Raw genomic sequence first — 16,055 nt, 5'->3', positions numbered from 1 at the left:
TAACTCCCATGCATTTCAATACAATACAGTGAAAATAGAATGCATGCATTAATGCCTGAAACAGAATACATTGAAAAACACTGGATATGGACATATAAGGAATGTGGGCGTGGTTAGCATAAAACCACTGTTGCTAAGGACAACAAAAAGTTTACTTTTACCGATTTGTCCGAAACTGGCGTCAATCTGTTCGTCCTCCAGAGGGGACCAAAACATAAAATGGTTGCTATGGAGATAAAATCAACAGAAAAGCCGCCATTTTGGAAAAAGTTGGTTTTTAATCAACTTATGACATGTAGCTCTCGCCAATGGAGGAATGTGTTTTTCTGAGTCAGTTGATGATGCTAATCGCTATGCTAGCACTTTAAGCTATGTTAGCATAACTAGCATAGTTAGCATAATTAGCATTTCAGGTATTGTGTTTTTCTGAGTCAGTTGATGATGCTGATCACTATGCTAGCAATTTTAGCGACATTAGCATAGCTAGCATAGTTAGCATAATTAGCATTTTAGGTAATGGGTTATTCTGAGTCAGTTGATGATGCTGATCGCTATGCTAGCACTTTTAGCCACATTAGCATAGCTAGCATAGTTAGCATAATTAGCATTTTAGGTAATGTGTTTTTCTGAGTTAATTGATGATGCTGATTGCAATGCTAGCACTTTTAGCCACATTAGCATAGTTAGCATTGTTAGCATAATTAGCAAATCCAGCCTTGACTAGCTTTTAATTTGCGGGCTGTGAGGGCTGTGAGGGCTGTGAGGGCGGTGAGGGCGGCGGTGGTGCGTAGAGTTGGGCGTGGAAGGCGGGTTGCGTCTGCGGGCCATACAACGCCGCTTGCGGCTTTAATTATTATTATTATTCTTCCCGTTTCTAACGGATCCGTAGATCGCAAATTTGACCCCCGCCACATACCCGAAAACTCACCAAAATTGGCACACACCTAGGATAAATTGAAAATGAATTTTCGGCAAAGAGAACATCACCCCCCCCACGATGATGACATCACGGCGAGCGTTCCCGTCAAAAAAATGAATGGGCCTAAAATCGCTTATGGGGCCAAAAAAAAATATTTCGAAATACAGTTACGAAACCAAAACACGCGTGTTGGAGAAATCCCAAAGAAGATTTGAAATCATTATGGGATGGCCACACGACCTACAGCTTGGCGGCCATTTTGTGGCGAACTCAGAGAAATGGCGATTTTCGTGTTTTTTGACAATATGGGAAAACGACACTTTTGTTTATGCGATTGTCACGAAATTGCACACACATGCCAAGACCCTGATTCTACAATAACCAAAGAAGTTTCGTTGACCTTTGACCTTGGGAAGGGGCGGCCATCTTGAATTTTCATAAAAAAGCACCTTTAGTAACGTATACAAACGAAAACTCGTCCTAGGGATTTTTATCGATCTTTTTGAAACTTCTCAGGCATCAATGGCAAGGTACTGTGGACAAAATGTTGGAATTAGAAGTTGTAGAATTTGAAACGCGTGCGCGTGGCGAATTCGCAACCGTCGCCATTTTAGCTAGCTCGCACATATTTTATCGGAATAGCCTGAAACTGAAATATGCGATACCCTGGCCCACACTGAACAAAACGATGTCACATACGACAAAATCGATAAAGGAATGTGGCCGTGGTAAACAAAAAACCGTCGCAAAAAAAAGTGCTGACTCGGCAAAAAAAATTTTTTTCGGATTTTATTTTTAAGAATCGGCTAACGAAACCCAGATAACTTTGTCGGGTATATCCAAAGAAAGTTTTGAAATCATTACGAGATGGCCACACGACCTACGGTTTGGCGGCCATTTTGTGCCAAAATCTGCCATTTTGAGTTTTTCGCGTTTTTACACAATATGGAAAAATGAACTTTTTTTCGAGCGATTTTCACGAAATTTGACTCGCGTGTCCCTAGCGTAAGTCTACAATCACCTTTGGAGTTTCGTGGACCTTTGACCTCGGGAAAAGGCGGCCATCTTGAATTTTCTATAAAAAACACCTTAACCACCAGATTCAAACGTAAACTTGTCGTTGGAATTTTCTTCGATCGTCTCAAAACTTTTTGGGCATCAATGGCAAGCTACTGTGTACAAAATGTTGGAATTAGAAGTTGTAGATTTTGAACGGCGTGCGCGTGGCAAGCTAGCAAAGTGGCGCACTGTTATAACTCCCATGCATTTCAATACAATACAGTGAAAATTGAATGCATGCATTAATGCCTGAAACTGAATACATTGAAAAACACTGGATATGGACATATAAGGAATGTGGGCGTGATTACCATGAAACCACTGTTGCTAAAGACAACAAAAATTTTACTTTTACCGATTTGTCCGAAACTGACGTCAATCTGTTCGTCCTCTCGAGGGGACCAAAACACAAAATGGTTGCTATGGAGATAAAATCAACAGAAAAGCCGCCATTTTGGAAAAAGTGTTTTTTTTTATCAAATTATGACATAGCTCTCACCAATGGAGGAATGTGTTTTTCTGAGTCAGTTGATAATGCTGATCGCTATGCTAGCACTTTTAGCCACATTAGCATAGCTAGCATAGTTAGCATAATTAGCATTTTAGGTAATGTGTTTTTCTGAGTCAGTTGAGGATGCTGATCGCTATGCTAGCACTTTTAGCCACATTAGCATAGCTAGCATAGTTAGCATAATTAGCATTTTAGGTAATGTGTTTTTCTGAGTCAGTTGATGATGCTGATCGCTATGCTAGCACTTTTAGCCACATTAGCATAGCTAGCATAGTTAGCATAAATAGCATTTTAGGTAATGTGTTTTTCTGAGTCAGTTGATGATGCTGATCGCTATGCTAGCACTTTTAGCCACATTAGCATAGCTAGCATAGTTAGCATAATTAGCATTTTAGGAAATGTGTTTTTCTGAGTCAGTTAATGATGCTGATCGCTATGCTAGCACTTTAAGCCACATTGGCATAGCTAGCATAATTAGCATAATTAGCATATGCAGTTTTGACTAGCCTTCATCAAAAGTGGGCGGTGAGGGCGGTGAGGGCGGTGGTGCGTAGACTTGGGCGTGGAAGGCGGGTTGCGTCTGCGGGCCATACAACGCCGCTTGCGGCTTTAATTATTATTATTATTCTTCTTGCACACTAACGGCGTCTTTGAGCTTAATTTTGACCCCCGCCACATACCCGAAAACTCACCAAAATTGGCACACATCTGGGATAAATTGAAAATGAATTTTCGGCAAAGAGAACGTCACCCCCCCGAAGTCGATGACATCACAGCGAGCGTTCCCGTAAAAAAAATGAATGGGCCGAAAATCGCTTATGGGGCCAAAAAAATTTTTTTTGAAATACAGTTACGAAACCAAAACACATGTGTTGGAGATATCCCAAAGAAGTTTTGAAATCATTATGGGATGGCCACACGACCTACAGCTTGGCGGCCATTTTGTGGCGAACTCAGAGAAATGGCGATTTTCGTGTTTTTTGACAATATGGGAAAACGACACTTTTGTTTATGCGATTGTCACGAAATTGCACACACATGCCAAGACCCTGATTCTACAATAACCAAAGAAGTTTCGTTGACCTTTGACCTTGGGAAGGGGCGGCCATCTTGAATTTTCATAAAAAAGCACCTTTAGTAACGTATACAAACGAAAACTCGTCCTAGGGATTTTTATCGATCTTTTTGAAACTTCTCAGGCATCAATGGCAAGCTACTGTGGACAAAATGTTGGAATTAGAAGTTGTAGAATTTGAAACGCGTGCGCGTGGCGAATTCGCAACCGTCGCCATTTTAGCTAGCTCGCACATATTTTATCGGAATAGCCTGAAACTGAAATATGCGATACCCTGGCCCACACTGAACAAAACGATGTCACATACGACAAAATCGATAAAGGAATGTGGCCGTGGTAAACAAAAAACCGTCGCAAAAAAAAGTGCTGACTCGGCAAAAAAAAATTTTTTTGGATTTTATTTTTAAGAATCGGCTAACGAAACCCAGATAACTTTGTCGGGTATATCCAAAGAAAGTTTTGAAATCATTACGTGATGGCCACACGACCTACGGTTTGGCGGCCATTTTGTGCCAAAATCTGCCATTTTGAGTTTTTCGCGTTTTTACACAATATGGAAAAATGAACTTTTTTTCGAGCGATTTTCACGAAATTTGACGCGCATGTCCCTAGCGTAAGTCTACAATTACCTCTGGAGTTTCGTCGACCTTTGACCTCGGAAAAAGGCGGCCATCTTGAATTTTCTATAAAAAACACCTTTACCACTGGATTCAAACGTAAACTTGTCGTTGGAATTTTCATCGATCGTCACGAAACCTTTTGGGCATCAATGGCAAGCTACTGTGGAAAAAATGTTGGAATTAGAAGTTGTAGATTTTGAACGGCGTGTGCGTGGCAAGCTAGCAAAGTGGCGCACTGTTATAACTCCCATGCATTTCAATACAATACAGTGAAAATTGAATGCATGCATTAATGCCTGAATCAGAATACATTGAAAAACACTGGATATGGACATATAAGGAATGTGGGCGTGGTTAGCATAAAACCACTGTTGCTAAGGACAACAAAAAGTTTACTTTTACCGATTTGTCCGAAACTGACGTCAATCTGTTCGTCCTCCCGAGGGGACCAAAACATAAAATGGTTGCTATGGAGATAAAATCAACAGAAAAGCCGCCATTTTGGAAAAAGTGGGTTTTTTAGCAACTTATGACATATAGCTCTCACCAATGGAGGAATGTGTTTTTCTGAGTCAGTTGATGATGCCGATCGCTATGCTAGCACTTTTAGCCACATTAACATAGCTAGCATAGTTAGCATAATTAGCATTTTAGGTAATGTGTTTTTCTGAGTCAGTTGATGATGCTGATCGCTATGCTAGCACTTTTAGCTATGTTAGCATAACTAGCATAGTTAGCATAATTAGCATTTTAGGTAATGTGTTTTTCTGAGTCAGTTGATGATGCTGATCGCAATGCTAGCACTTTTAGCCACATTAGCATAGCTAGCATAGTTACCATAATTAGCATTTTAGGTAATGTGTTTTTCTGAGTCAGTTGAAGATGCTGATCGCTATGCTAGCACTTTTAGCCACATTAGCATAGCTAGCATAGTTAGCATAATTAGCATTTTTATTAATGTATTTTTCTGAGTCAGTTGATGATGCTGATCGCTATGCTAACACTTTTAGCCACATTAGCATAGCTAGCATAGTTAGCATGGTTAGCATTTTAGGTAATGTGTTTTTCTGAGAGTGTTGAAGATGCTGATCGCAATGCTAGCACTTTAAGCCACATTAGCATAGCTAGCACAGTTAGCATAATTAGCATATGCAGTTTTGACTAGCCATTATCAAAAGTGGGCGGTGAGGGCGGTGGTGCGTAGAGTTGGGCGTGGAAGGCGGGTTGCGTCTGCGGGCCATACAACGCCGCTTGCGGCTTTAATTATTATTATTATTCTTCTTGCACACTAACGGCGTCTTTGAGCTTAATTTTGACCCCCGCCACATACCCGAAAACTCACCAAAATTGGCACACATCTGGGATAAATTGAAAATGAATTTTCGGCAAAGAGAACGTCACCCCCCCGAAGTCGATGACATCACAGCGAGCGTTCCCGTAAAAAAAATGAATGGGCCGAAAATCGCTTATGGGGCCAAAAAAATTTTTTTTGAAATACAGTTACGAAACCAAAACACATGTGTTGGAGATATCCCAAAGAAGTTTTGAAATCATTATGGGATGGCCACACGACCTACAGCTTGGCGGCCATTTTGTGGCGAACTCAGAGAAATGGCGAATTTCGTGTTTTTTCACAATATGGGAAAACGACACTTTTGTTCAAGCGATTTTCACGAAATTGCACACACATGCCAAAAACACGATTCTACAACTGCCAAAGAAGTTTCGTTGACCTTTGACCTTGGCAAGGGGCGGCCATCTTGGATTTTCCAAAAAAAGCACCTTTAGTAACAGATACAAACGAAAACTCGTCCTAGGGATTTTTATCAATCTTTTTGAAACTTCTCGGGCATCAATGGCAAGCTACTGTGGACAAAATGTTGGAATTAGAAGTTGTAGAATTTGAAACGCGTGCGCGTGGCGAATTCGCAACCGTCGCCATTTTAGCTAGCTCGCACATATTTTATCGGAATAGCCTGAAACTGAAATATGCGATTCCCTGACCCACTCTGAACAAAACGATATCATATACGACAAAATCGATAAAGGAATGTGGCCGTGGTAAACAAAAAACGATCGCAAAAAAAAGTGCTGACTCGGCAAAAAAAATTTTTTGGGGATTTTTTTTTAAAGAATCAGCTAACGAAACCCAGATAACTTTGTCGGGTATATCCAAAGAAAGTTTTGAAATCATTACGTGATGGCGACACGACCTACGGTTTGGCGGCCATTTTGTGCCAAAATCTGCCATTTTGCGTTTTTCGCGTTTTTACACAATATGGAAAAATGAACTTTTTTTCGAGCGATTTTCACGAAATTTGACTCGCATGTCCCTAGCCTAAGTCTACAATCACCTCTGGAGTTTCGTCGACCTTTGACCTCGGGAAAAGGCGGCCATCTTGAATTTTCTATAAAAAACACCTTTACCACCAGATTCAAACGTAAACTTGTCGTTGGAATTTTCATCGATTGTCTCGAAACTTTTTGGGCATCAATGGCAAGCTACTGTGGAAAAAATGTTGGAATTAGAAGTTGTAGATTTTGAGCGGCGTGTGCGTGGCAAGCTAGCAAAGTGGCGCACTGTTATAACTCCCATGCATTTCAATACAATACAGTGAAAATTGAATGCATGCATTCATGCCTGAAACAGAATACATTGAAAAAGACTGGACATGGACATATAAGGAATGTGGGCGTGGTTAGCATAAAACCACTGTTGCTAAGGACGACAAAAAGTTTACTTTTACCGATTTGTCCGAAACTGACGTCAATCTGTTTGTCCTCCCGAGGGGACCAAAACATAAAATGGTTGCCATGGAGATAAAATCAACAGAAAAGCCGCCATTTTGGAAAAATTGGTTTTTTTTTATCAACTTATGACATATAGCTCTCACCAATGGAGGAATGTGTTTTTCTGAGTCAGTTGATGACGCTGATCGCTATGCTAGCACTTTTAGCTATGTTAGTATAACTAGCATAGTTAGGATAATTAGCATTTTAGGTAATGTGTTTTTCTGAGTCAGTTGATGATGCTGATCGCTATGCTAGCACTTTTAGCCACATTAGCATAGCTAGCATAGTTAGCATAATTAGCATTTTAGGTAATGTATTTTTCTGAGTCAGTTGATGATGCTGATCGCAATGCTAGCACTTTAAGCCACATTAGCGTAGCTAGCATAGTTAGCATAATTAGCATTTTAGATAATGTGTTTTTCTGAGTCAGTTGATGATGCTGATCGCAATGCTAGCACTTTAAGCCACATTAGCATAGTTAGCATTGTTAGCATAATTAGCAAATCCAGCCTTGACTAGCTTTTAATTTGCGGGCTGTGAGGGCGGTGAGGTCAGCGGTGGTGCGTAGAGTTGGGCGTGGAGGCGGGTTGCGTCTGCGGGCCATACAACGCCGCTTGCGGCTTTAATTATTATTCTTGTTTCTAACGGATCCGTTGAGCTCAAATTTGACCCCCGCCACATACCCGAAAACTCACCAAAATTGGCACACACCTGGGATAAATTGAAAATGAATTTTCGGCAAAGAGAACGTCACCCCCCCGAAGTCGATGACATCACAGCGAGCGTTCCCGTAAAAAAAATGAATGGGCCGAAAATCGCTTATGGGGCCAAAAAATTTTTTTTTGAAATACAGTTACGAAACCCAAACACTTGTGTTGGAGATATCCCAAAGAAGTTCTGAAATTATTATGGGATGGCCACACGACTTACGGCTTGGCGGCCATTTTGTGGCAAACTCAGAGAAATGGCGATTTTCGTGTTTTTTCACAATATGGGAAAACGACACTTTTGTTCAAGCGATTTTCACGAAATTGCACACACATGCCACAAACACGATTCTACAACTACCAAAGAAGTTTTGTTGACCTTTGACCTTGGCAAGGGGCGGCCATCTTGGATTTTCAAAAAAAAGCACCTTTAGTAATGGATACAAACGAAAACTCGTCCAAGGGATTTTTATCGATCTTTTTGAAACTTCTAGGGCATCAATGGCAAGCTACTGTGGACAAAATGTTGGAATTAGAAGTTGTAGATTTTGAACGGCGTGCGCGTGGCGAATTCGCAACCGTCGCTATTTTAGCTAGCTCGCACATATTTTATCGGAATAGCCTGAAACTGAAATATGCGATACCCTGGCCCACACTGAACAAAACAATGTCACATACGACAAAATTGATAAAGGAATGTGGCCGTGGTAGACAAAAAACGATCGCAAAAAAAAGTGCTGACTCGGCAAAAAAAAGTTTTTTTCTGATTTTATTTTTAAGAATCGGCTAACGAAACCCAGATAACTTTGTCGGGTATATCCAAAGAAAGTTTTGAAATCATTATGTGATGGCGACACGACCTACGGTTTGGCGGCCATTTTGTGCCAAAATCTGCCATTTTGCGTTTTTCGCGTTCTTACACAATATGTAAAAATGAACTTTTTTTCGAGCGATTTTCATGAAATTTGACGCGCATGTCCCTAGAATAAGTCTACAATCACCTCTGGAGTTTCGTCGACCTTTGACCTTGGGAAAAGGCGGCCATCTTGAATTTTCTATAAAAAACACATTTACCACCAGATTCAAACGTAAACTTGTCGTTGGAATTTTCATCGATTGTCTCGAAACATTTTGGGCATCAATGGCAAGCTACTGTGGAAAAAATGTTGGAATTAGAAGTTGTAGATTTTGAACGGCGTGCGCGTGGCGAGCTAGCAAAGTAGCGCACTGTTATAACTCCCATGCATTTCAATACAATACAGTGAATATTGAATGCATGCATAAATGCCTGAAACTGAATACATTGAAAAACACTGGATATGGACATATAAGGAATGTGGGCGTGGTTAGCATAAAACCCCTGTTGCTAAGGACAACAAAAATTTTACTTTTACCGATTTGTCCGAAACTGACGTCAATCTGTTCGTCCTCTCGAGGGGACCAAAACACAAAATGGTTGCTATGGAGATAAAATCAACAGAAAAGCCGCCATTTTGGAAAAAGTGTTTTTTTTTTTATCAACTTATGACATATAGCTCTCACCAATGGAGGAATGTGTTTTTCTCAGTCAGTTGGTGATGCTGATCGCTATGCTAGCACATTTAGCTATGTTAGCATAACTTGCATAGTTAGCACAATTAGCATTTTAGGAAATGTGTTTTCCTGAGTCAGTTGATGATGCTGATCGCTACGCTAGCACTTTTAGCCACATTAGCATAGCTAGCATAGTTAGCACAATTATCATTTTAGGAAATGTGTTTTTCTGAGTCAGTTGATGATGCTGATCGCTATGCTAGCACTTTTAGCCACATTAGCATAGTTAGCATAGTTAGCATAATTAGCAAATCCAGCCTTGACTAGCTTTTCATTTGTGGTCGGTGAGGTAGGTGAGGACGGCGGTCATGCGTAGAGTTGGGCGTGGAAGGCGGGTTGCGTCTGCGGGCCATACAACGCCGCTTGCGGCTTTAATTTTTTTTTTTTTTTTTTTACGTTTCTTCTTTCTTACGGATCCGTTGAGCTCAAATTTGACCCCCGCCACATACCCGAAAACTCACCAAAATTGGCACACATCTGGGATAAATTGAAAATGAATTTTCGGCAAAGAGAATGTCACCCCCCCCACGACGATGACATCACGGCGAGCGTTCCCGTAAAAAAAATGAATGGGCCGAAAATCGCTTATGGGGCCAAAAAAAAATATTTCAAATAAGAGCAACGAAACCAAAACACGCGTGTTGGAGATATCCCAAAGAAGTTATGAAATCATTATGGGATGGCCACACGACCTACGGCTTGGCGGCCATTTTGTGGCGAACTCAGAGAAATGGCGATTTTCGTGTTTTTTCACAATATGGGAAAATGACACTTTTGTTCAAGCGATTTTCACGAAATTGCACACACATGCCACAAACACGATTCTACAACTACCAAAGAAGTTTTGTTGACTTTTGACCTTGGCAAGGGGCGGCCATCTTGAATTTTCATAAAAAAGCACCTTTAGTAACGGATACAAACGAAAACTCGTCCTAGGGATTTTTATCAATCTTTTTGAAACTTCTCGGGCATCAATGGCAAGCTACTGTGGACAAAATGTTGGAATTAGAAGTTGTAGAATTTGAAACGCGTGCGCGTGGCGAATTCGCAACCGTCGCCATTTTAGCTAGCTCGCACATATTTTATCGGAATAGCCTGAAACTGAAATATGCGATACCCTGGCCCACACTGAACAAAACGATGTCACATACGACAAAATCGATAAAGGAATGTGGCCGTGGTAAACAAAAAACCGTCGCAAAAAAAAGTGCTGACTCTGCAAAAAAAATTTTTTTCGGATTTTATTTTTAAGAATCGGCTAACGAAACCCAGATAACTTTGTCGGGTATATCCAAAGAAAGTTTTGAAATCATTACGTGATGGCGACACGACCTACGGTTTGGCGGCCATTTTGTGCCAAAATCTGCCATTTTGCGTTTTTCGCGTTTTTACACAATATGGAAAAATGAACTTTTTTTCGAGTGATTTTCACGAAATTTTACTCGCATGTCCCTAGCATAAGTCTTCAATCACCTCTGGAGTTTCGTCGACCTTTGACCTCGGGAAAAGGCGGCCATCTTGAATTTTCTATAAAAAACACCTTAACCACCAGATTCAAACGTAAACTTGTCGTTGGAATTTTCTTCGATCGTCTCAAATCTTTTTGGGCATCAATGGCAAGCTACTGTGTAAAAAATGTTGGAATTAGAAGTTGTAGATTTTGAACGGCGTGCGCGTGGCAAGCTAGCAAAGTGGCGCACTGTTATAACTCCCATGCATTTCAATACAATACAGTGAAAATTGAATGCATGCATTAATGCCTGAAACTGAATACATTGAAAAACACTGGATATGGACATATAAGGAATGTGGGCGTGGTTAGCATAAAACCACTGTTGCTAAGGACAACAAAAAGTTTACTTTTACCGATTTGTCCGAAACTGACGTCAATCTGTTTGTCATCCCGAGGGGACCAAAACATAAAATGGTTGCTATGGAGATAAAATCAACAGAAAAGCCGCCATTTTGGAAAAAGTGGGTTTTTTATCAACTTATGACACATAGCTCTCACCAATGGAGGAATGTGTTTTTCTGAGTCAATTGATGATGCTGATCACAATGCTAGCACTTTCAGCCACATTAGCATAGCTAGCATAGTTAGCATAATTAGCATTTTAGATAATGTGTTTTTCTCAGTCAGTTGATGATGCTGATTGCTATGGTAGCACTTTTAGCCACATTAGCATAGCTAGCATAGTTAGCATAATTAGCATTTTAGGTAATGTGTTTTTCTGAGTCAGTTGATGATGCTCATCGCAATGCTAGCACTTTTAGCCACTTTAGCATAGTTAGCATTGTTAGCATAATTAGCAAATCCAGCTTTGACTAGCTTTTAATTTGCGGGCTGTAAGGGCAACGGTGGTGCGTAGAGTTGGGCGTGGAAGGCGGGTTGCGTCTGCGGGCCATACAACGCCGCTTGCGGCTTTATTATTATTATTATTCTTCTGGTTTCTAACGGACAGTTTGAGCGAAAATTTGACCCCCGCCACATACCCGAAAACTCACCAAAATTGGCACACACCTAGGATAAATGTGAAATGAATTTTCGGCAAAGAAAACGTCACCCCCCCGAAGTTGATGACATCACGGCGAGCGTTCCCGTAAAAAAAATGAATGGGCCGAAAATCGCTTATGGGGCCAAAAAAAAATATTTCAAATTAGAACAACGAAACCAAAAAACACGTGTTGGAGATATCCCAAAGAAGTTATAAAATCATTATGGGATGGCCACACAACCTACGGCTTGGCGGCCATTTTGTGGCGAACTCAGAGAAATGGCGATTTTCGTGTTTTTTGACAATATGGGAAACTACACTTTTGTTCAAGCGATTTTCACGAAATTTCATACACATGCCACAAACACGATTCTACAACTACCAAAGAAGTTTTGTTGACCTTTGACCTTGGCAAGGGGCGGCCATCTTGAATTTTCATAAAAAAGCACCTTTATTGACGGATACAAACGAAAACTCGTCCTAGGGATTTTTATCGATCTTTTTGAAACTTCTCGGGCATCAATGGCAAGCTACTGTGGACAAAATGTTGGAATTAGAAGTTGTAGAATTTGAAACGCGTGCCCGTGAAGAATTCGCAACCATCGCCATTTTAGCTAGCTCGCACATATTTTGTCGGAATAGCCTGAAACTGAAATATGCGATACCCTGTCCCACACTGAACAAAACGATGTCACATACGACAAAATCCATAAAGGAATGTGGCCGTGGTAAACAAAAAACCGTCGCAAAAAAAAGTGCTGACTCGGCAAAAAAAAATTTTTTTGGATTTTATTTTTAAGAATCGGCTAACGAAACTCAGATAACTTTGTCGGGTATATCCAAAGAAAGTTTTGAAATCATTACGTGATGGCGACTTGACCTACGGTTTGGCGGCCATTTTTTGCCAAAATCTGCCATTTTGCGTTTTTCGCGTTTTTACACAATATGGAAAAATGAACTTTTTTTCGAGCGATTTTCACGAAATTTGACTCGCATGTCCCTAGCGTAAGTCTACAATCACCTTTGGAGTTTCGTCGACCTTTGACCTCGGGAAAAGGCGGCCATCTTGAATTTTCTATAAAAAACACCTTTACCACCAGATTCAAACGTAAACTTGTCGTTGGAATTTTCATCGATTGTCTCGAAACTTTTTGGGCATCAATGGCAAGCTACTGTGGAAAAAATGTTGGAAGTAGAAGTTGTAAATTTTGAGCGGCGTATGCGTGGCAAGCTAGCAAAGTGGCGCACTGTTATAACTCCCATGCATTTCAATACAATACAGTGAAAATTGAATGCATGCATTCATGCCTGAAACAGAATACATTGAAAAAGACTGGACATGGACATATAAGGAATGTGGGCGTGGTTAGCATAAAACCACTGTTGCTAAGGACGACAAAAAGTTTACTTTTACCGATTTATCCGAAATTGACGTCAATCTGTTCGTCTTCTGAAGTGGACCAAAACATAAAATGGTTGCTATGGAGATAAAATAAACAGAAAAGCCACCATTTTGGAAAAAGTCGTTTTTTTATCAACTTATGACATATAGCTTTCACCAATGGAGGAATATGTTTTTCTGAGTCAGTAAATGATGCTTATCGCTATGCTAGCAATTTTAGCCACATTAGCATAGCTAGCATAGTTAGCATAATTAGCATTTTAGGTAATGTGTTTTTCTGAGTCAGTTGATGATGCTGATCGCTATGCTAGCACTTTTAGCCACATTAGCATAGCTAGCATAGTTAGCATAATTAGCATTTTAGGTAATGTGTTTTTCTGAGTCAGTTGATGATGCTGATCGCTATGCTAGCACTTTTAGCCACATTAGCATAGCTAGCATAGTTAGCATAATTAGCATTTTAGGTAATGTGTTTTTCTGAGTCAGTTGATGATGCTGATCGCTATGCTAGCACTTTTAGCCACATTAGCGTAGCTAGCATAGTTAGCATAATTAGCATTTTAGATAATGTGTTTTTCTGAGTCAGTTGATGATGCTGATCGCAATGCTAGCACTTTTAGCCACATTAGCATAGTTAGCATTGTTAGCATAATTAGCAAATCCAGCCTTGACTAGCTTTTAATTTGCGGGCTGTGAGGGCGGTGAGGTCAGCGGTGGTGCGTAGAGTTGGGCGTGGAGGCGGGTTGCGTCTGCGGGCCATACAACGCCGCTTGCGGCTTTAATTATTATTATTATTTTTCTTCTGCCGGAAGAATCGCATTTTTGAGGCCTTTAACATACCCCAAAACTCACCAAATTTGGCACACACATCAGGAGTCGTGAAAAATTTCGTATTTTATGGGAAATTGGCATGGGTGCGCAAAAATGGCTCGACAGCGCCACCTACAGTGACTTTTGTCCCGACGCCCCGCATACGCTTTAACGTACAAGCTTGATTTTTACAGGGCATGTTCTTCAGATGGAGACCTACAAAAAAGTCTGAAAGGACCCACCTGTCACTCGCACAGGAAGTCTGATATATTGAGGTCAATATGTCATTTTTGCTCTATTTTGGACATTTGCAGGCCTCCTTCTAGAACGAACTCCTCCTAGAGATTTGTGAATAATGACTCCAAACTTTGGTTTTGTAAACTATACACATGTCCGATGTTAAATTGCAAAGCTTTTAAGTTTTTACAGAAGTTTGTGGCCGTGGCGGCGCGTAGAAATTTGACGTTGTTTCGAAAACACGCCATGAAAAGAAAAATGGCCATAACTCAGCCATGCATATTCCAATCTGATCCAAAATTGATATGCATGATTGTAGTCTGACTCTGAACACATCTGCAGTGAAAGAATCTGGAAAAAGTGTAGCGCCACCTGCTGGCAAGAGGAAATGACATGTTTTACTTGGAGCATCACTGCTCTAAGTAGGATGAGCCGACACACCTGAAAATGACATCCACCTGTTGAAAAGCCATTGAAGTTTACTCTGACAAAAAACCATAACTTTCAATGCGGGGGTGTGGTCGTGACAGAGCGGCAAAGTTGGGCATCTCGCCATGCACACAAAAGTTGCTCTCACGTGCACATTCCTTGTCCAATCTCACTGAAATTCAATGGATATGATGAAGCTTCTATTCTGAACCCATGGATATGACAATCTTGGACGAGCTCTATAGCGCCACCTAGTTATTGCATTGGGCACATTCTGCCCATTTTTATCTAATTGCTTTGTCCGATGTGCATGAAATTAAAACTGGAGATACTCAGAAGGGTCCTCTCTCATAATCTGAAGTTTCATGGGTGTACACCTGACGGTGCCTGCGTAACAGGAAGTGGTCGATTATGTGCACCCAAATAATAGAAATTTATTATAAATCAGCCGTTTGTCTCAGGAAGCTGAGATTTCAGAATTAGATGCCTTTAATAACCTCCAGCTTTGATATGTAACACAATAGGGTCTATGAGAAACTTCATACCTCTTTTTTTCCTATGCAATTTTGGACTGAACAAAGATTTTTAGCATAAATTCTGTTTAGGTTATCAGCACCAAAGACTAGACTTTAATAGGCATTTATGTGCTACTGCTTCCTAAAAAAATTCAGAATGATTGAAGTTACAGGTGACATCTTAGAGAGCATTACATCCAAAAAGGTCCGAAAACGTCTTTTTAGGCAAAACTACAAACACCTATTTTTTTTCATAACTTAATCATCATATATCAACACCATTTATTTTTTTAAATGTAGGGATCTGTGTTTGCTGCCTTCCATATTTTTTTCAGAAGTCCAGGTGAAACAGATGATTTTAAAAAAATCCTGATTCATCCCAAAACCTGTGCTTTTTCCGTCTGGACTCCAAACAAGTGTGTTTTAAAATTACTTATGCTTCAAATATCCACACCAAGTTTCACACGCATATAGCTGAACTTGTCTAAATGCTTCTTGAATATTCTTTACAGATATAAAATGAACTGGTCAACTGTAGGATGTCATTTCCTCTTACATGCTTAAGTCTTTTCCTCATGCTGCAGCCTGCTCCTCAATCATCCCTGTTGCTGGAGTCAAATTTCACCCCCCCCCCCCCACACACACACACCAGCTGCCAGTTCATATGCTAACTAACCCAGAAGTGAGGTGACAAGAGTTTAGACACAAGAGGGAGGGCAGACTGCTTTTTTATTTGTTTTGTATGTCTTTCATAGATTTTTATGAATAATCATTGCTTTTCTAGTCATGTAAAATGCAATTAACCTAATATTTTATCTTTTTTTTTTACAAACAAAACATATGAATGTGCTCCAAAACAAAACCCAACTCTCAGTACAGTTCTACAGATG

The sequence above is a fragment of the Oryzias latipes genome, chromosome 1 (assembly GCF_053564925.1).
Source record: "Oryzias latipes strain Hd-rR chromosome 1, Olatipes_Hd-rR_3.1".
Lineage (NCBI taxonomy): Eukaryota > Metazoa > Chordata > Actinopteri > Beloniformes > Adrianichthyidae > Oryzias > Oryzias latipes.
Note: the sequence above shows the minus strand (reverse complement) of the source record.